This window comes from Dendrobates tinctorius, unplaced genomic scaffold (assembly GCF_039654945.1).
Source record: "Dendrobates tinctorius isolate UK_male_01 unplaced genomic scaffold, ASM3965494v1 ptg000093l, whole genome shotgun sequence".
Taxonomy (NCBI): domain Eukaryota; kingdom Metazoa; phylum Chordata; class Amphibia; order Anura; family Dendrobatidae; genus Dendrobates; species Dendrobates tinctorius.
Window position 1 is genome coordinate 12,296,800 of NW_027361761.1, and position 22,201 is coordinate 12,319,000.

Genomic DNA, 22,201 nt, shown 5'->3' on the forward strand with positions numbered 1-22,201 from the left:
AAAGAGAATAAGCAAGTGGAACTTCAGTGTAACACAGTTCTGCAAGTACCTAAAAATAAGCGTTAGGAAGGAGACTACATAACCCATCCGCATAGAGAGATTCCTAAGTTGCTTCCAGGCTAGCCAGCTCCTGTGCCATCTGTAATCTGGACCCTGGACTGCATTTGCCAAGCAAAGAAAAGGTAAAGAAACTGCACCCTGTTGTGTCCTTGCCTTCTTCCTGCAAACTCTCCAGTACTGCTACATCTCTGTGCCAAACACTACACCCTCTTCCTCAACACCTACCCTCTTCATCTACTCTGCCCTGGGACTGCAGCCCTGCCTATGGAGGGTTACAACATCATTGCTGCACCACACCATCTGTCCCAGAGGATCTGTTTGCAGCGTTGGCTTAACATCTTCGTTGCCGAGCACCACAGGTGGCGTCACGTATCATTCACTCATAAACTTTAATCATCAGCCACTCACAACCCCTTTTACATGGGCGCCCAGGGCCATGGACCGGGTCATCGCTACTGTTACACTCCCCTCTGAGATACCGGCCCGGTACCGAGTACCCCACTGCCCATTTTGGCGTCACGAACAGGATTTATGGAGCCCGGTGTCCCCGGGTCCTGTGTGTCAGAGACTGTGTTGTGTGCCACAGACTGTCGGCGACATAGCCGCCATTACTCCGCTGCTAGGCGTGCACAGGAAACAAAAGGGGCGGGCCGTCGTGGGCAGAGCCAGCAGGAGAGTGCGAGAAGTGAAGTGCCGCGCGGGAAGAGGCCAGCGTGCGAGAAGGGAGAAGCCATGGCCTGCAGTCCCGGCGTCCCCCGATTGTCCAGCCGGTGGAGCGGTAACCGGTAAGCCAGCGCAACCCAGGGCCTGGCAAACGTTAACTAGGGGGGAAGAGATTGTCTGAAGCAAGAGCAGACGCAGCGGCAGACGCCACTGCAAACCCCACAGTGCCGCAAGCTGCAGGGCCCAGCGCAGCTGCGGCTCCCATAGCGCCGCTGCATCCAGCAGCCAACGCTGCCTCAACAGCACCGCAAGAATCAGCACCCACTCCAGCGGTCCCCATATTGCCGCTGTCCATGCCCTATATACCGAGAGCAGCCTGGCTACCACAGTACTCAGGGGAGTCACATACACTGAGTGAATTTAAAGAGAGACTGTGCAGTTTGTTTGAGGTGTATCCTCTGTCTGAAAGCCAGAAAGTGAACATCCTTATTGGGCAGCTAACTGGTGCAGCGCAAAGAGAAGTAAAAGCCTGGCAGGACACTGATAAAGAGACTGTTAAAAAAAATCCTGGCTAAGCTAAAAGGCACCTTTGACACTGGCACTGCAGCTGAAATAAAGATGAGATTCTTTGGGTGTAAGCAGAGAGCGCCGGACAGTATACGGGACTATGCTCTTAACCTGCAGGAGGCGCTGCGAGCCATAAAGCAGATTGATCCTGACAGTGTGAAAGATGGAGACAGACTGTTAAAGGAGCAGTTTATTGAGGGACTCCTATCCAGTACCCACAGAGCACAGCTGTGCATCATAGCCCTACAAAACCCTGACCTAGACTTTGCAGACTTCAAGGACAGGGCTATTCGGGTGCTGCAGGAACCACATGTCAGCCGTCCAGCGCCCCCTAGGTGCCCAGCGATCACATACCATCAAGAAGCAGCATCTTTCCCTCTCAGCACTGTGGAGGCTGATGCACAGACTCTGGACAAAGACCCATCTGCCGAACTGCGTCTTCAGGTCCAGGAGCTGACCAAAAATATGGCTGCACTTGCCAAAACTGTGCAGTCCCTGCAGGTGTCATCAAAGGAGAAGATCCAGCTGGCCTCCAGTCCAGAGGATGTCCCATGGCTACGGAAGAAGAGGATCCCGCCACGCCAAGGGAGAGACCACGATCGCTATGACCTGGACGGACGTCCCATCTGTCGTCACTGCCACAAGGCCGGCCACATTGCAAGGTTCTGTTATTTAAACGAGCAACCCCTGGGGCAGAGGGCCAACCCCCCAGGAGTAGGACCACAAGGTCCAAAGAACTGGTGAGCCAAGAATGTTGGAGGGCGACCGGTCCTCCCAGTGGTGATTGACGGCATCCCCATGAATGCTTTGCTGGACACTGGCTCTCAGGAGACATCTATGCCTGATATCCTTTACAAGCGTTATTGGGCTGACTCTGAACTTACTTACGGCCCAAATGATGAACTCACAGTAGTTGCCAGCAATGGTCAGACTTTGCCGCAAGTAGGATGTAAGGAGATTACCAACCATTAAAGTGGGGCGAGTAGAGTTAAAATCTCAAGGTCTGATAGTTGTAGACATTGATCGAAGAGAATGTAACCCAATGATGACCCTTGGTACTAATGTGATTGAAAATTGTCTTGCTGAGGTTATTCTTTTGTTGCAACAGGTAGCCGAGACTGCTAGTTCCAGTGAACAACGAGTCCTGCAGAAGGAGATCAAGGCCCTGATGCAAAGACAGCAGGTAGAACTGTCTGGCGGAGAAATTGGCAGCATCAGAGTGAGTGATTCTTTCCCCATTGCGATACCCCCCAGATGTGAAATTTTAATTTGGTGTCGGGCAGCCATAGGCCTCAGAGGAAAAGATTACCAAGCATTGGTAGAGCCAGTGTACTCTGATAGCCGGCCCACTGTCCTGACAGCCAGAGGGGAAGTTGATGTTCGCAAAGGGAGAGTCCCTGTACGCCTCTTGAATTGTGGGGAGGAAGAGGCCACAATACCTCAGTATGCCACAGTTGCTAAGCTGCTTACTGTCAGTAACAATGCAATACGGGCAGCAGAGCCCTTGGTCTCATCCGACCAGATGGAGGACATTGGCTCTGTAAAGCAGCTGGAGGAGTGGTGTCGGCAGCTGCAGGTGGGAACTGACTCCACCCCTTCATACCAAAAGAGTGGGGTTTACTGAGTGACTCAGGAGTATGAGCGGGTATTCAGTAAACACCCTCTAGACTTTGGGAAGGCAAAAGGGGTTCAACACCATATCCCCACTGGAGATCATCCACCCATTAAAGAAAGGTACCGGCCTATACCCCCAACACAATATCAATGTGCCAAAAGTATGTTGCGGGAAATGAAGGAGGCTGGGGTGATCAGAGACAGTTGTAGCCCCTGGGCAGCTCCAATAGTCTTTGTGAAAAAGAAAGATGGTACCATGAGAATGTGTGTTGATTACAGAAAAATTAACAGCATTACACATAAGGATGCCTACCCATTACCCAGAATTGAAGAGTCATTAGCTGCACTTAAAACTGCTAACTATTTTTCCACCTTAGATCTCACTAGTGGGTATTTGCAGGTTCCCGTGGCAGAGGCAGACAAGGAGAAAACAGCGTTTACTACCCCAATGTGTCTCTGCAAGTTCAACTACATGCCATTCGGGCTCTGCACCGCCCCGGGGACATTTCAACGGCTAATGGAATGCTGTCTTGGACACAAGAACTTCGAGACAGTTCTGTTATACCTTTATGATGTCATTGTTTTCTCCAAGACTTATGAAGACCATCTGAAGCACCTGGCTGAGGTGTTTGAAGCCTTGTCCAACTTAGGTCTGAAAGTGAAGCCATCCAAATGAAACCTCATGAAGCCCAAGGTACAGTACCTCGGTCATGTAGTGAGTGCAGAAGGTGTGGCACCAGATCCTGACAAAGCCACTGTCATCCGGGACTGGCAGAAGCCCAGCAACCTCCATGAAGTACGTCAATTCCTCGGGTTGGTAGGCTACTACTGAAGGTTCATCAATGGCTTCACTGAGATAGCCACGCCTATGCAAAATCTTCTTGTGGGCCAGCCCAAGAAAGCCAGGACGAAGAGTCCTACATTTGAATGGAATAAGGAACTGGAGAGGTCCTTCACTCGACTGAAGATGGCTCTCACAGGAGATGAAGTTCTGGCCTACCCAGATTATGACCAACCATTTGTTCTGTATACTGATGCCAGCAACGTGGGACTGGGAGCAGTACTGTCACAGGTACAGAATGGCAAAGAAAGAGTGATCTCCTATGCCAGCAGGAAGCTTCGTCCCACTGAAAGGAACCCTGACAACTACAGTTCATTCAAACTGGAGTTCCTTGCCATAGTCTGGGCTGTGACTGAACAATTCAAGCATTACCTAGCTTCAGCCAAGTTTACCATCTTCACGGACAACAACCCGTTGACTCACTTGAAAACTGCAAAACTAGGTGCACTGGAGCAGCGATGGATGGCCCGGCTGTCTAACTATAAATTTACCATCAAGTACCAAGCGGGGCACAAGAATGCCAATGCTGATGCGCTGTCCAGAATGCCCAATCTGCCAGATGCAGGAGAAGACCCAGAGGCACTCGAAGAAATAGACTTACCTGCCTTCCACCGGCCAATTGCGGCCCAACTTGCCCAAGGAGTGAGAAAGAGACGGTCTGTCATGAAAGAGGCCACACTAAATCCATTGCCTCATCATGACTGGCAGAAACCCAGGATGGCGACCCCGCAGCCCACCTGGTAAAGGAGCTACTGTCACAAGCTGACTTACGCCCAGGTCCAGATGCTCCTGAAGAAACCCAGCAGTTGTGGAAGGAAAGAGGCAGGCTGTTCATCTATGAGGGAAAGCTGTGCCGGAGGAGTATCAATGCCCACACTCATGAATTGGTCTGGCAAGTGGTAGTCCCAAAGAGGGAGGCATCAATGGTCTTGGAGGCATACCACAATGGAGCTGGACACTTCGGATGGAAGAAGTTGGAGGCCTTGCTCCGGGAGAGATTCTGCTGGGCTGGTATGAGGAAGGCCATTGAAAATTGGTGCCGGGAGTGTGGACAATGCAACCTGTCTAGAAAGGACCGTAACAGCCAGCGAGCTCCTTTGCAGTGAATAATAACCAAACAACCACTCGAGTTGGTCACCCTGGACCATGTGAAGCTGGTTCCAAGCCGTTCAGTCTATGTTTATGCTCTTACCATTGTCGACCACTACTCGAGATTCCTGGTAGTCGTGCCTGTCAAGGATCAAACAGCCAGGACAGCAGCGAGAGCATTCCAACAGCACTTTTGTCGACCAAACGGATATCCCGAGCGAGTGCTTACAGATCAAGGTCCAGCCTTTGAGGCAGAAGTGTTTCAGGAATTCTGTAACTTGTACGGTTGCAAGAAGATCAGGACAACACCGTACCATCCACAGACCAATGGCATGTGTGAAAAGATGAATCAAGTGGTAATCGATCTACTGAAGACCTTGCCTTTGGAAGAGAGGAATCTGTGGCCAGAGAAGTTGCCAGATCTGGTAGACCTCTAAAATCACATTCCTGTGAATTCTACCAACTGTACTCCAGCCTACCTAATGAGAGCGAGGCCTGGCAAGTTTCCTATTGATTTGGATGTGGGAGTCCTGACACCTGAAGTAACATCACCAGATGCTGACTGGGATACAGAACGGCAGCAACTGTACCGTAGAGTACAAGAGTGTGTAGAAAAGAGTCTAGCACAGGCGAGACAAAAACAAGAAAAGACCTACAATCAACATGCACCTGCAGTTCCCTTGTCACCAGGAGAACAAGTCCTAAAGAGGAAAAGAAGGATGCATAAATTGGATGACCAATGGGAAGCTGAACCCTACACCGTCTTACCATCAAACTTTGACAATACCAAAGTGTGCCTTATCAGTAAGGATGGAGGAGAAACATCATCAGTAGTATTGAGGGATCATCTGAAACTGTACCCTGACCAACTAAAGGACAGAATAGAAGAGCAAAACAACCTTCAACCCATAGAAGAGGAAGAAAAAGTCAGCACTGTACCTGGAGAATTCCCTGCAAATTGGACTAGAGTGAATCAAGCCATAGTGGTGCCAGTTTTGATCTTTCCCCAACTGGTAGTGCAAGAAGAAGTGACTCAAGACCACCCTGAAAACCAGCAAGTACAAGCAGCGGATGCCACACCAGTAGTGGAACAAGAGAATTCTCACCCTGCCAGTGGTGAATTTTTCATGGCCACAGTGAGTAGAAGTGGTCCTAGGAAATCTAGCATCCCTGTGCTACGCAGAACCACCAGAAGTGTAGCCAGTACAACACACACTTCACCAGTAGTAGTTAACACAAGGCATCCAGTAAGGTCCCCAACAACACCAGTGCTACGTAGTTCTGTCCGTAGTACCCAAGGTATACCACCCATAAGGTTTCATATATAAATAAGTAATGTGAATGGTAAACTGTAAATATGCAACTTTTCAAGCTTATGTGCCTACAGAGACTCTGTAAGAACTCTTTTTGAACAATCTAAGTTTGTTTTGATGGACAATTGGGCCACAGGATTATGTGTGGTCAAAACTCTACTTGTAAATAGTTTGCCAACTTGCTCAGGAATTGGACCATGGACATTGACGCTAGGACTAATCGTCATCAGGACTATTTTTGAGCTTTGGTTTTTGTATTTTTCATTTTTTTGGGAAATCTTGCTATATTTATAATTGTTTATATGTTTACATGTTTTACCTTCAGTCCGGGAGTACTGAATTGCACTAGGGGGGAATGTGGCGCCCCCAGGAGTATGTTCGCCACAGTGGCATTGCCTTCCTCCTAGGGAGTGTGATGTCATGCTTGGAAGCAATAAAGGATCTCTCTGGCAGTTAACCACAACACACAACACAGCTCCCACTCCAGGCCAGCAGAGGGAGCTCTGAATCCAAAACTGGGGGAAGAGCTGCTCTCTGGGGGCCAGGAAGGGAAAATTAGGAGTTCGTGTGAGGAGGGCAACGTGTGTAGATGTGAGGAGAAGAGCTGGGAGATTGAGCAGAGAGATCAGGCTCATTCCCAGCTATAGAGCATGATCTGGAGCCCGGTCTCCAAGGCTGTACGGACACTGATTGTCCTGCAACAGAAACTGGAGGAATAGGAAGCTGCAAATGCTCTATTCCCACATAAGGCTCGGAGGCACAACAGCAACGTGTGAGCCAGAAGAGGAAGGCTACAGCTGTCTGCCATACGAGGGAGTTCTAAAGCGAATAAGCAAGTGGAACTTCAGTGTAACACAGTACTGCAAGTACCTAAAAATAAGTGCTAGGATGGAGACTACACAACCTATCTGCATAGAGAGATTCCTAAGTTGCTTCCAGGCTAGCCAGCTCCTGTGCCATATGTAATCTAGACCCAGGACTGCATTTGCCAAGCAAAGAAAAGGTAAAGAAACTGCACCCTGTTGTGTCCTTGCCTTCTTCCTGCAAACTCTCCAGCATTGCTACATCTCTGTGCCAAACACTACACCCTCTTCCTCAACACCTACCCTCTTCATCTACTCTGCCCTGGGACTGCAGCCCTGCCTGTGGAGGTTTACAACATCATTGCTGCACCACACCTTCTGTCCCAGAGGATCTGTTTGCAGTGTCGGCTTAACATCTTCATTGCCGAGCACCACAGGTGGCGTCACGTATCATTCACTCGTAAACTTTTATCATCAGCCACTCACAACCCCTTTTACATGGGCGCCCAGGGCCACGGACCTGGTCACCGCTACTGTGACACTCCCCTCTGAGATACCGGCCCGGTACCGAGTACCCCACTGCCCTGGTGGGCAACCCATTAGTGCCTCCTCCACCAGCCAGTCCCAATTGGAAGCAGCATACAGCCTAAGCAGCATATGTTAGTTATACGATGAAGGGCACTGTCGGTTCTATGCCACATGTAAGTTCAAACATGAATGTACAGTGTGCGGGGAGCACATGCAACATTGCGGTGCTCCTCAGACAAAAGCAAAACACTAGAATGGGTGCCAGCAGTGCAAGTGAGAACTCAAGTGAAACAGGAAATACTTTTGTACTGGCTAAAGTGGTACTCCAAGAAGTAGAATGCATGAGGCTTCTGTAGAGGTTTTGTGAAGGGTAATTGTTTAGTTCAAATTTAAAATCTGTTCAAGTTTTGGTTTGAGAAAAATTGATGAAAGAGGTGATACTTGGCAGGATGGTGGGACCTTTTCAAGTCCCACCTTTAGAAAATTTGAAACAATTTCCTCTTGGTTTAAAGCCTAAGAATGAGTCAGGCAAATACTGTCTTATTCATCATCATTCATTCCTGTTGGGATGATTCGGCAATTACGGAATATCAAAGAAAGACGCGAGAGTAAGATACACGTCTTTTGACATGGCAATTTTTTTAGTAAAACAAGCAGGTAGAGGTGCTTTTATTGCAAAATCGGACATAGTAGCGGCCTTCGGCCTTCAGCCGATGTAAGATGAATGTTTCCATTTATTAGGTTGTCATTTCGAAGGCAAATATTTTGTGGACATGTGCCTACATGTGCAGTGTTCTATTTTTTGCTTTTACTTTGAAATGTTTAGTTTTCTAGAATGGTTACTGAAGTGGGAGACTGGTAAATCTTCATCAACACATTATCATGATGATTTTTTGTTTGCATGTCCAAGTGATTCACAGATCTGTCAGTATTTGTTGTATACTTTTTGTTCATTGATGCGGGAGTTGGCCATCCCCCTGTCAGAGGAAAATAATGAGGTGCCAGTGAGATGTTTGATGATTTTTCGTATAGAGATTGATACAAATCAAATAAAATGGTTTCCATGTTGCTGGTTGACAAAGTCCAGAAGTTTCAGTATAGTGTGGTTCAAGTCAGTAGTGCTAGGAAAGTCACTTTACACCAGTTACAGGTTCTTTTTTTTGGGTCTGTTGATTTTTGTGTGCAAAGTTTTTATCAGGAAATTTTCTTTAGCAACCAGAGATATTTTGTAACTTAATTATTTTATTGAAAAAAAAGGGTAGTCAGCTCACCTGATATCAGGGATTCTCTTCATTCCTTCCCGCTTGGAAAATGGTAGAGAAGCCAGTCCAATTGTGCAAGAAACAGATGAATTCCAGCGGGAAAATAAGAATTTCTTAAAAGTTCAACATTTATTGATCCACATTAAAAATGTATGCAAACACGGTGCACCACAAAAAATATTGAGTACTAGCTAATGCAACACTTTACACAAAAAATAGCATCAAACGCAACGTTTACCAACGCGTTTCAACATACATCTTAATCTTCGTTCACTTTCTAGGCAAAGAGAAGAAATGGCATCCATCCCAGTACACTTAATTTGGGCAATTGACAAGTTTCTGCTTCCCTTTAGGAGGCAGAATTAACAAATCAACAGCAGGTGAAGAATTGTTTTTTTTTAATTTTTTTATTTATTTTTAGTACCGTCCCTCGTGCGCTGTGATTACACAACTTTATTCTTCGGGTCGGAGTGATTACAGCGATACCAGATTTATTTTGGGTTTTTGTGTTTGGCTGCTGTCACACACTAAAAGACACTTTTATTAGCAAACACTAGTTTTTACATTGCCATATTCTGAGAGCTATAAATTTTCCATATTTCTGCGATAGCTTGACATTTTTATTGGTACCATTTTCGGGCACATGACATTTTTTGATAGCTTTCTATTCCAATTTTTGAGAGGCAGAATGAACAAAAAGCAGCAATTCGCAAATTTATTTTTTTTAAGCTTCTTTTATGTCACTTCGCATGTGGTAAAATTGGTAAGGTGGATTTATGCTTCAGGTCAGTACGATTACAGCAATATCACATTTATATCTTTTTTAAAGTTGTGGCGCTTTTACACAATAAAAACTATTTTTAAGAGAAAAATAATTATTTTTGCCCCACTTTATTCTGAGGTCTATTACTTTTTTATTTTTCCACAGATGGAGCTGTATGGTACCTTTTTTTGAGGGACAAGATGATGTTTACAGAGATACCATATTTTTTACATTCATCTTTTTCATCGAGTTTTGTTCTGCGGAATGATGATAAGGTAAAAAACTGTGCTTTTTTTTTTAGTTTTTTTTCATGGTGTTCACTAAAGAGGTCACTCAGGTGTCACTTTCACATTTTGCAGTCAGATCCCTTGTAAAGTATAGTATAGCAGGAACTTTGCATTGCACTGACAGACAAACTTGCTACACGATGCTCTGAGCGTGTTGTAGCAATTACTACATCAGGTCACCACGGCAATGATCAGCCCCTCACAATGATTTCATGGGGGCACATAGTGCAGAGGGGGCTCCCTCAGCATGCCTGCTAAATGCTGCTATCAATATTGCATTTTGGGGGTTAAAGTGCTGGGAGTGTTGCGGGCACCACTCCTGGCACTGAGCGCCTAGTGTCAGCTGTCAGAATCAGCTGACACCTGGCGGTAATCACCCACACACAGACCCCCATACTTTTTGATTTGAGTTTCATCAGTGTTTGGTCCTTGTGTCAATTTTTACTCTGTGATTTTGATGAATGCAAAAAAAAAAAATAATAATAATTTTTAATGTTTCTCCTACCCGTTGCAATTAAAAAAATGGTAATATCATGGATTTTACATGGATAGTATCTGGCTGCTCTCCATAATTTTCCAGGACCCATATACTTATACGTGGATCAAAATCGGACATAACTCCTTGACACTCTTTCCTTAAAATGATCCAGACTTGTGACCAGTCACAGACTATAAGGAAAAAGTGTTCTATTTGTAAAAAAAAAGCAAATGACAGAACATGTTTCTGAATCACAAGTGTCTGAATGAGACTTAAAGGGAATCTGTCACACCTTAGTTTGAATATGAGCTGCCGGCACCGCCATCAAGGGCTTATCTACAGCATTCTGTAATGCTGTAGATAAGCCCCGATGAAACCTGAAAGAGAAGAAAAAGCACTGGAGGGTGCGGTGCGGTCCGCTGGGTGTCGCGATCTGGTCCAGCGCCTCTCATCTTCATACGATGCCGTTCTCTTCTTTGCTGCCTGTCGTGGCTCCTGCGCAGGCACACGGCTCTGCAGAGCAGAGTCCTGCAGTTTGCAGGTGCCTGGAAAGGTCAGAGAGTACTGCAGTATTCTGCTCTGCCCTCAACAGGAAGGAAAGAAGAGGACGGCATCGTATGATGATTGGAGGTGCCAGACCGGTCCGCGATACCCATTGGATCGTACTGCCCCCCCAGTGAGTATAATCTAACTTGTTTTTCTTATTTTTCAGGTTACATTGGGGCTTATCTACAGCATTACAGAATACTGTAGATAAGCCCCTGATGTCGGTGCCGGCAGCTCATATTCGAAAAAAGGGGTGACAGATTCCCTTTAAGCGTGCGATTATACCACCCAATCTGTTAAATTAGATGACTGATCGGTGGTCATTAGTAGTGTTTTTACACAGGCAGACCAAAAAATAAAGATGCGCACTGAATGATAGATCAGTCAGCACTCACAGATCGCCATTGTTCTTGGCAGCGCAATTCCTGCTTAAATGGGAAATGTGCACTGCCAAGAACACTGATTTTTATTGTCTATTGCATGCGGAGAACAAGTGCATCACTCAGTGTTTAAGGTGATCGACAGCAACATTAGAATTAAAGATTATTGTCAAATTCATGTTCCTACTAACTCCAGTTCCCAATAATCTTGAAAATGTAAAAGGATTATTAAGGCATTGAAAGACAAAGCACTTTAATATGTAAATGATGTGTCTTTATTTTCAGGATGTTTATAAGAAATTCCTATAAATTGCATATGTACAAATTTGCTGCAGATCAGATAAAATCTGTGCACAATTACACAGGTAAAAGGTGAGTGTTAAGCGTTGGGTTCCTGCAGCTGCACAGCAGGAATCCAGAGCCTTGCACCCAGTGGTGTCCCATTCTTCACCGACCGCTCAGGAGCCTGCACAGCAATCTCGGCGTCCCAGACGCTCTGCTCAGACCAGCTCTGTAGGATTGGTTGTTGCTGCCACCTCTGGGTCAGCAATAGCAGCGCAGACTGTCCTGCAGCAAGCCTCCCCAGCCTCCCCTCTCGTCACGCTACTGGGCATGCTCACGAGATGATCTTCCATTGGAGATCGGGAGTCACATGCTCAGGTCCTTCTCCTGATCTGATTGGTCCATCTCAGAGATCTGGAAGGTCCCGGAAGCGCACGGCTATAAAAGGTCTGCATGGCCGCTCGGCCATGCGCTAGTATAGACTCTAATTGCTACTGTGTGAATGGTAATGGATGTATGGACTGCAAATGACTCATTAAGATTCCCCTCCCTCTGATATTATGAGTATGTATAGGCAGGGCCGGCTCCAGGTTTTTGAGGGCCCCGGGCGAAAGAGTCCCCCCCTTTAACACATACCACGATTCATGCCATGTAACATCCGTAGTGCCGGCCAAAAACAGACTTGTCTCTGTGTGGATCACATGGACATGCATGTGATCCACATGGACACTCGCTCTGTGACAAAACACGCTCATGTGAAAGAGGCTATTGATTAGTAGTGTACGTGTCACGCCTACCTCCCGTTCCACGGCTCCCGCTCTCCCTCGGGCTCCTGCGGCCGCTGCTCTAGCCGCCTCTGCTGCAGCTCCTCCTGTCACAGCGCCGGTGGTTCCTGCCATCTCACTGCCCAGGGCTCCTCGGCGCTCCCGGCTCTCTCGGCCCGCCCCTACTGCAGGTGCCTGTCAATCAGCGTCATCCCTTCCTTTCCTGGGGCCGGTCTCTGTCCCCTGTCAGGTACGCAGGCGCACATCAAGGCATGCCTCTCCCAGACTGAGTCACCCTATCCCTTGGCCTGCAGCGTCACCTCATGCTCTGAGACAGACAATCAATTGTGGTTCACGCTTGATCTCGGGTCCACGCTCTCCTGCGTTTCCTCTGTCTCTGCGCTTTGTACCCTTCCTGGTCCTCCGCTTGTTCCCCACTTGTGACCTCCCTGTGTTCCCTTCTAGGTCTGGTCCATTCCAGCTTGGGTCCGCTGGATCCAGCGTCTCCCCCAGAGCCCGTTCCTGCCTACTCCTTTGCCGTCTACCTCCATTCCCGCGGTTGCAGCAGTCTCCCCTGTGGTCGTCTCCATCTCCTCTCCGCCCGCCAGTACGTTCCTCGCCTGTGTTTCCCTCTGGCTGTTCCCAGGTATCAGCTTCCACGGCGATAGTCTCCCCTGGGCCTGCCCCTAACGCTCCCTGTATAGGGGGTGGTACACCTGGCCAGCTCGCCCGAGGGAGGTTCGTCGTCACGGTCCTGAGGGTTCAACTCCTGGAGCACTCCAGTCTCACAGTATTGTCAGGCCATGGACCCCGCTGGTACCTCGACCCCAACTCAAAAGGAACTCCTGTTCATACGGGAGAATCAGACGAGGATAATGTTCTTCCTCAAATCCATGGAATCCCGTCTGTCATGCTTACAGGCCTCTGACCCTGCAAGCGCTCCCCAGATGGCGGGTCTCCAGCAGGAGCTCACACAGCAGTGCGACACTCAGGCCCATATTTTAAATTACATGGCTTCAGTGCATAACTGCCTCCTGGCACTCCAGACCATGGCTTCTGCTCCAGCCCAGGCTGCAACCCCCCACCCACCACCCCGTTTGGCGAAACCCCAATGGTATAATGGCGATCCCAAATTGTGCAGGGGTTCCTAAATCAATGTCAGCTACACTTCGTGCTATCACCTCAGCAGTATTCCACTGACCGTCCCAAGGTTGCCTTTGTTGTGTCCCACTTAGAGGTTGAGGCCCTAGCTTGGGTAAACCCTCTCTGGGAACAGGACGACCCCATTGTCTTCCAACTCCCCATTTTTTTGGACACCTTTCGTAAGGTGTTCGATGAACCAGGTCGCTTGGTCTCTACTACCGAGGTGCTTTTTAATCTCCACCAGGGCACGCCCTTGGCAGGTCAGTACGCCATTTGGTTTCACACCCTGTCCTCAGAGTTGGGTTGGAGCAATGAGGCCTTGGTGGGAGCCTTTTGGCGGGGACCCTCTGGTTGAATCAAGGACGAGTTGGCCGGTCGAGATACTCCAACCTCCCTGGAGGATCTGATCTCCATGGCCACCCGCATCGACCTACGCTTTCAGGAGCGATCCTGAGAGGTAGCTAGAGAGAGAAGACCTTCTTGCTTTCTTACGGCCGCCCATAGTCTGCCCCGCTCCCACCCAGTGTCGGCTTCTGTGGCCCCTGCACCGGAACCCATGCAAGTGGATCGTCTCAAGCCGGTGGAGGAGCACTGGAGAGAGAGGGTCGAACAGAGGCTCTGCTTATGGGAGTGCATCCCACTTCCTTCGCTCCTGTCCTATACGCCCTGTAAATGCCTCCACCTAGGACAGGTAAGAGAGGTCTCCCTAGGTAATTGTGATTCCTCTCTACCCTTGATTCTTCGTCTTTTTGCATATAGGCTCCAAACGTTCTTCTGAGTGGGCTTACATTGATTCGGGTGCAGCTGGCAACTTTATTCAGTTCGAGGAGGTTAAGAGACTTCGTATCCCTGTCCGATCCCTGGAGACTCCTCAGCAGATTGCTTCGGTCGACGGTCGAACCTTGCTGATGTCCGTTACTCTGGTCACCGAAGAGGTGGAACTTCAGATTGGAGCCTTACACCGCGAGAAGATAATCTTTTATGTGCTGCCCTCCTTATCTCATACCATCTTCTTGGGCCTTCCCTGGTTGAGAACCCACGAGCCTATCTTGGACTGGCGCTCCGGTGATATCCTGCGTTGGGGACAGTCATGTCAAGACAAATGTCTGCTTTCCGTCCAGCCAAAGAATTCCTCGCCTCCCACTTCAGTCTCTACTTATTTACCTTCGGCCTATTGGGCTTTCTCTGACGTCTTTAACAAAAAGGAGGCGGAGGTCCTGCCCCCGCATCGGCCCTATGATTGCCCAATCGACCTTGTTCCCAGTTCTACTCCACCCCGTGGTCGGATCTATCCACCATCCCCCTCCGAGACTCAGGCCATGACCGAATATATCCAAGAAAACCTGGCCAGAGGCTTTATTCACAAGTCATCCTCGCCTGCAGGAGCAGATCTCTTTTTCGTCAAGAAGAAGGATGGATCCCTCCGTCCCTGCATTGACTACTGGAGTCTCAATGATATCACCATCAAAAACAAATATCCGCTGTCACTCATAACCAAGCTGTTCGACCGTCTACGGGGAGCACGGGTCTTCACGAAATTGGATCTCCGAGGGGCCTATAATCTAATCCGCATTCGTTCCAGAGATGAGTGGAAGACCGCTTTCAATACCCGAGACAGCCACTATGAATATTTAGTCATGCCCGTCGGCTTGTGCACTACTCCCGCAGTGTTCCAGGAGTTCATTAACGACGTGTTTCGAGATCTTCTCTACTCCTGTGTAGTGGTGTATTTGGTTGACATCCTTATGTTTTCCTCGGACCTGGCTACCCACAGAAAAGACGTCCGCCAAGTCTTACTACGTTTGAGAGAACATTATCTCTATGCCAAACTCGACAAGTGCGCCTTCGAGCAGTCCTCCCTGCCGTTCTTGGGTTATATCATTTCTGACTCTGGCCTACGTATGGACCCTGGAAAAGTGTCCGTTGTGCTCAAATGGCCGCGTCCCCAGGGAATCAAGGCGATCCAGCTACTCCTTGGGTTCGCTAATTACTACCGGCAGTTTATCCCACACTTTTCTACTTTAACTGCTCCTATCTCAGCCTTAACCCGTAAGGGAGCTAACCCTAACCTCTGGTCCCCGGAAGCCGAAAATGCCTTTCAAACCTTGAGACAATCTTTCGCTACAGCGCCCGTACTCCATCGTCCTGAAGTCAACAAACCCTTTATCCTCGAGGTAGATACATCTGCCATCGGAGCCAGGGCGGTTCTTTCCCAGAAATCTTCCTCCGGTCGACTGGTCACCTGCAGTTTCTTCTCTAAGATGTTCTCCACCGCAGAGAGAAATTACGCCATTGGTGACAAGGAGCTGCTCGCCATCAAATTGGCCTTGGAAGAGTCGCAGTATCTTCTGGAGGGAGCTGTGCATCCATTTAAAATCTACATTGACCACAAGAACCTGGCATACATCCAGTCAGCACAGAGACTTAATACCCGGCAAGCTAGGTGGTCGCTATTCTTTGCCCGGTTCGATTTTGAGCTTCATTTCCATCCCGGTGACAAGAATCTCAAAGCAGATGCATTATCTAGGTCCTTTCTGGTCTCCGATAATGAGGAAGAGCCATCACACAGTGTAGACCCCAGTAAAGTCATCGTGGTCGCTCCCATTAGCTTGACTTAGTTGCCACTGGGTAAGACCTTTGTGCAAGAAAGCGAGAGGAAGCGAGTGTTATGCTGGGGTCATGCCTCCAAGCTAGCCGGCCATGTGGGCCTCAAGAAAACGCTCCTTCTCATCTCTCGTTTCTATTGATGGCCATCTGTTCCTCAAGATGTCCAAAGTTTTATCGCCTCCTGCCAGTCGTGTGCCAGAAACAAAGTCCCTTAACACCTACCCTCTGGTAGTCACAATGGACTTTATTCCTGATCTGCCTCGGTCTTCAGGCAACACCGTCATCTTGGTCGTGGTGGATCAATTTTCCAAGATGACCCATTTTATTGCTCTGCCAGGTTTACCCTCTGCTCTCGAGTTGGCGAGGATCTTCGTCACTCATGTTTTCCGGATTCACGGCTTCCCCAAGCACATTGTTTCCAACAGAGGGGTTCAGTTCACCTTGCGGTTTTGGAGAGCGCTGTGCAGAATGATAGAAGTAATGTTGGACTTCTCCTCTTCCTACCATCCCCAGACCAACGGTCAGGCAGAATGTACAAATCAGTTCCTTGTGACCTATCTCTGGCATTTTTCCAATGCCCACCAGAACGACTGGTCCAGCTTGCTCCCGTGGGCCGAATTCACCTACAATAACCACACCAGTGAATCCTCCTCCAAGTCACCCTTCTTTATTGTCTACGGGCAACATCCTGGTGTTCCTCTGCCGGTACCTCTTGTCTCGGGTGTGCCGGCAGCCGATCTTCTGACCAAGGAGGTCTCCAGGGTCTGGCAGGAGACCAAAACCGCGCTTGAACGAGCTCAAGGATCAAGAGACATGCCAATAAAAAACGCCTGGATTCTCCTCTGTACCAACCTGGAGATAAAGTATGGCTGTCTTCAAAATTTGTCCATATGAAGCAACCCTCGTATAAACTAGGTCCTCAGTGCATAGGTCCGTTTGAGGTCTTAGCTCGTATCAATGATGTGGCCTACAAGTTAAAACTTCCCGCCTCGCTACGGATTCCTAATTCCTTTCATGCTTCCCTCTTAAAGCCTATCATTCTTAACCGCTTTCATCCTTCCACTGGATGCTCGCCCCGCCTGTGTCCGCACAGGATGTCTTTGAAGTTAAAGACATTCTTGCTATGAAAAGATCTAGAGGTAAGACTCTTCCTAATCGATTGGAAAGGTTTCGGTCCTGAGGAAAGATCTAGGGAGCCCCAGGAAAACATCCAGGCTCCTCGTATTTTAGCCAAATTCCTTTCCGGTCTTAAGAAGAGGGGGCGTAAGGAGGGGACTACTGTCATGCCTACCTCCCGTTCCACGGTTCCCGCTCTCCGTCAGGCTCCTGTAGCCGCTGCTCTAGCCGCCTCTGCCGCAGCTCCTCCTGTCACAGTGCCGACGGCTCCTGCCGTCTCCCATGTCTCCGTGCCACCCAGGACTCTCTCCGCCCGCCCATACTGCGGGTGCCTGTCAATCAGCGTCCTCCCTTCCTGTCCTGCGGCTGGTCTCTGTCCCCTGTCAGTTAGGCAGGCGCACATCAAGGCATGCCTCTCCCAGACTGAGTCTCCCTATCCCTTGGCCTCCTTGATACTGGTGCACCCTGACCCGGAAGTCCTACAGCGTGCCCTATATCAAGCAGCCTCACCCCATGTTCTGAGCCTGACAATCAATTGTGGTTCACTCTTGATCTCGGGTCCACGCTCTCCTGCATTTCCTCTGTCCCTGCGCTTTGTACCCTTCCTGGTCCTCCACTTGCTCCCCACTTGTGACCTCCCTGTGTTCCCTTCTACGTCCGGTCCGTTCCAGCTTGGGTCCGCCGGTTCCAGTGTCTCCCCCAGAGCCCATTTCTGCCTACTCCTTTGCCGTCTACCTCCGTTCCTGCGGTTGCAGCAGTCTCCCCTGTGATCGTCTCCATCTCCCCTCTGCCCGCCAATACATTCCCCATCTGTGTTTCCCTCCGGCTGTTCCCAGGTATCAGCTTCCGCAGCAGTAGTCTCCCCTGGGCCTGCCCCTAACGCTCCCTGTATAGTGGGTGGTACACTTGGCCAGCTCGCCGGAGGGAGGTTCGTTGTCACGGTCCTGAGGGTTCAACTCCCGGAGCACTCCAGTCTCACAGTACGCATGAAAAAAGAAGAGAGAAAGAAAGAATAGAGAGAGAACAGAAAGAGATAAAAACGAACAGAGAGAAAGAAAGAAAGAGGGGAAATAAAGAACAGAGAAGAAAGGAAGAACAGAGAGAGAAAGAAACAGAGAGAATGAAAGAAAGAACAGAGAGAAAGAAAGAAAATAAAGAACAGAGAGAGAAAGAGAGAGAACAGAGAGAAAGAGAAAGAAAGAACAAAGAGAAAGAAAGAGGGTAAAGAAAGAAAGAACAAAGAGAGAAAGAAAGAGGGGAAAGAAAGAACAGAGAGAAGGAAAAAGGAAAGAAAGGAAAAGAACAGAGAAAGAAAGAGTGGACAGAAAAAAGGAACAGAGAGAGAGAGAAAGAAAGAAAGAAAGAGGAGAAAAAAGAACAGAGAGGGAGTGAGAAAGAAAGAGGGGAAAGAAAGAACGGAGAAAGAAAGAACAGAGAGAGAAAAAGGAAAGAAAGAAAGAAAAAGAACAGAGAAAGAAAGAGTGGACAGAAAAAAAGAACAGAGAGAGAAAGAAAGAAAGAAAGAAAGAAAGAAAGAAAGAAAGAAAGAGGGGAAAAGAGAACTGAGAGGGAGAGAGAAAGAAACGGGGGAAAGAAAGAACGGAGAGAGAACAGAGGAAGAAAGAACAGAGGGAGAAAAAGAGTGGACAGAAAAAAAGAACAGGGAGAGAGAGAGAAAAAAATGAGGGGAGAGAAAGAAAGAAAGAAAGAAAGAACAGAGATGTAGAGAGAACAAGAAAGAGGGGAAGAACAGAGAGAAAGAAAGAGGGGAAAGAAAGGAGAAAGAAAGAAAGAGGGGAAATAAATAAAGAAAGAAAACAGAGAGAGAAAGAAAGAGTGGAAAGAGAGAACAGACAGAGAGAGAGAAAGAACAGAGACAGAAAGAAAGAAGGAAAGAAAGAAAGAGGGGAAAGAAAGAGAACAGAGAAAGAAAGAACAGAGAGAAAAGATTAGAGAGAAAGAACAGAGAGAGAGAAAAAGAAACAAAGAAAGAAATATTCTATAAAGATACCATAGCAGCCCGGCTCCCATTGTAGTGCCCACCTGAGCCTCCTAGTGCAGGACATATCATGATCCGCTCACATGGCCGACATCCCCGATTCCAAGGTGATCCCGCTGTCCTCTCTGTCAGAGGAGGACACGGTGATGGATCTTCTGAAGCATTCCCTGAAGTGCCTCCATGATTCCGTTACAATATCCTCCCAAAATTACCTTATTTCTGGTCAGATTCCAGCACGTCACTTCTGGTAGAACGTTATGTGCGAGTTTTAAAGTGCTCCTTGAGGCTCCGCTGTGTACTCCTTTGTCCGCAGGAAAAGTAAGCTCCCGGCTGGGGCAGTCTCTCAAAATCGGGACTGTCTCACTGGATCCGGGATGGTTGGGACTCGGGAGGTATAAATGCTCCCCACCATACACCTCATACATGCACGTCTCCGCTTTGCCTGCCTCGTAAACACATGTCTCCGCTCTGTACACCTTGTACACCCCTGGCTCTACTCCGCTCCATTAACACACAGCTCAGCTCCGTACACACAGTGCTCCGTTCCGTACACCTCGTACACACATGGCTCCACTCCGTACACCACGTACACATGTGGCTCTGCACACCTCATACACACATGGCTCCGCTCCGTACACCTCGTACACACACGGCTTTGCTCTGTACACCTTGTACACACATGTCTCAGCTCCGTACACCTCGTACACACATGGTTTTGCTCTGGTACACCTCGTACACACATGGCTCTGCTCCGGTACACCTCGTACAAACGCGGCTCTGCTCCTTACACCTCGAACACACGCGGCTCCACTCTTTACACCTCGTACACACGGCTCCTCTCCGTAAACCTCGTACACACACAGCTCCTCTCCGTACACCTCTTACGCACACGGCTCTGCTCCATACACCTCGTACACACATGGCTCCGCTCGGTACACCTCATACACACACGACTCTGCTACATCCACCTTGTAAACCCCTCCTGACCCCACACAGAAACTTTACCTCATCCAGACCAGCACCATAATGACACGACCAGCACAGCAGAGTCCTGCAGTCACCCTGATCATGTGACCCTTGACTCCTCCCCTCCTGTGACCTCATCACAGGTCCTGTGCAGCATACAAGATTCCAGCTGAAGCGATGATCATTGATGGCTGTAAGGGGCTGCGTGGGTCCCTCGGGGAGGGTGCAGGATGGGGTCGGTACATGGGGGGCATGGTGGCGCCGGCGGGTATCCCAGACAGCGTGAGTGGGCCCCCCGTCTCGCCAGGGCCCCGGAACTTTCCCCAGTGCGCCAGGTGCTGACGCCGGCCCTGTGTATAGTGATCTAGTTATAGAGTCAGCGCCAGTCAGTGGCAAGTTACTGGCCACACGGCACATCCTCCACAGTACTAGCATCCGACAGTGCACCTCTCTTGGGCACTGTCGCATTGCGGCTGGCTCAGTCACCGTGCTGCTGTAGCAGTACCACGGTAGCGACGCCGCATGCACGGTAGGTCTAGACGGACATTGCCCTGAGTCTTGGGTTCAGTCCTGTCACCACATACCGTGCGTGCACTCCGCTGAGTCCTGTGAGGTCAACAGGCTTGGCATTTATGTTCATGCCTTTGGCGACTCTGTGAATCAACAGAGTACGCCCAGCACACATCGGGTGATGTTATAACCCGCGTGTGCTATACCGCCATATAGCGTATCTGCCATTGTCTAGCAGCAGTTTTAACACCTAATGCACGATGGACCCCGGGCGGCGAATGCACTTTCTATTATTTAATATTTAGTGCGTTCCACCATCCCTAACAGTGAGTCAGGATAATCTTCTACATGAAAGTTGACATGATAAGAGATTAATTAATAACAGCTATTAGAGGAAAAGTGAAGCTATAATAATGTTTACAGAAAGAAAATAGTGGTTTCCAAATTATCATAATAATCACCACAAAGGTTTAATGAGTGTTCCAACATTCAAACCAATGTTCCACCTAAATTCATATGTATTTAATGCCATGATCTAAGCAATTATCTATTATACTTGAAGTAAACATTTACTACAGTTCCCTAACTACTCTAATTGTTTTTCTTTTTTTTCTTCCTACTTCCTTTTTTTGTTAATGCTTCATTAGAGAATTCCAGTGCATGATGGGGTACTCAAATGAAGTATCATCAGAGGCAGAGGCTGTGGTCACTGAAAAAAAAAAAAAAATCATCAGTGGCGCTCTTATCAGGGGCTGGGTTAGTCCACACATGATGTGTATTGTGAGATGTGCACAGTGACAGTGCACTCTTGGTTGCTGGCTCAAATCAGCAGTAATGAGCTGGCACTAATGAGCACTGCTAGTGTGTTTTCAAAGGCTACATGGCATGCAGAAATCAGCTCTACTGATGCAAGAAACGTCACTGGTCTCACCATGCTGGATAGTCATAGAAAACACACTAACAGTGTACTCTTTTCTGGCTCATTTTTGATGATCTGAGTCTGTAACAGAATGAGAGAGTGCTGTCATTGTGCACATCTCATAGCGCATATTGCACAGACACTATCCCAGCCCCTGAAATCGACATCACTGATGACACTTCATTTGAGGGAGGGGAGAGAGGCTGCGGCAGTGACCTCTGCCTCTGTTCCCTGATGATACTTTGCTTGAGTATCACAGCATCCAGCATGCATTGAGATTCTCAAATGAAGCATATTTAAAAAGAAAGCATGTGAAAAAATAGAAAAGCAGGTAGATAGTGTATTTAGGGAAGGAGAGAAAATTTTTAAATCAAGTATATTAGAAATTAGTTTAGATGATGGCATTAAATAGAAAAGGATTTAGGAGAAAAATAACTTTGTATGTTGGACCACCCGTTGAATATTATTATATTTAAAGGGAATCTGTCACCACTTTTTTGCATATCATGTAAAAATATCATTCAATTCAGTGTCACCTATCCATTATAACAGTACTTTTGATACCCCTTGACTCCCCACCTTTGATAAATCAATGCCGTTTATATTCCTCCCGCGGTGTATGTAATTCTGCTCAGTTCGGTCCAATGGGTGGGGCTTATTGTCCATCTCTCCCCTCCTCTCTTACTTTACGCATTTCTTTC

General features: G+C 48.2%; 1 protein-coding gene across 2 annotated transcripts in view; it reads left to right on the forward strand.

The window, feature by feature from the left end:
• Nucleotides 1-22,201, forward strand: part of LOC141098553 (cytochrome P450 2C14-like) — a 141,973-nt gene that overhangs the window by 6,841 nt on the left and 112,931 nt on the right. For both annotated transcript variants that reach the window (XM_073586443.1, XM_073586442.1), the window contains exon 2: nt 9,669-9,778. The gene's annotated coding sequence lies outside the window, so the exon portion shown is untranslated. The remainder of the gene's footprint in view (nt 1-9,668; nt 9,779-22,201) is intronic.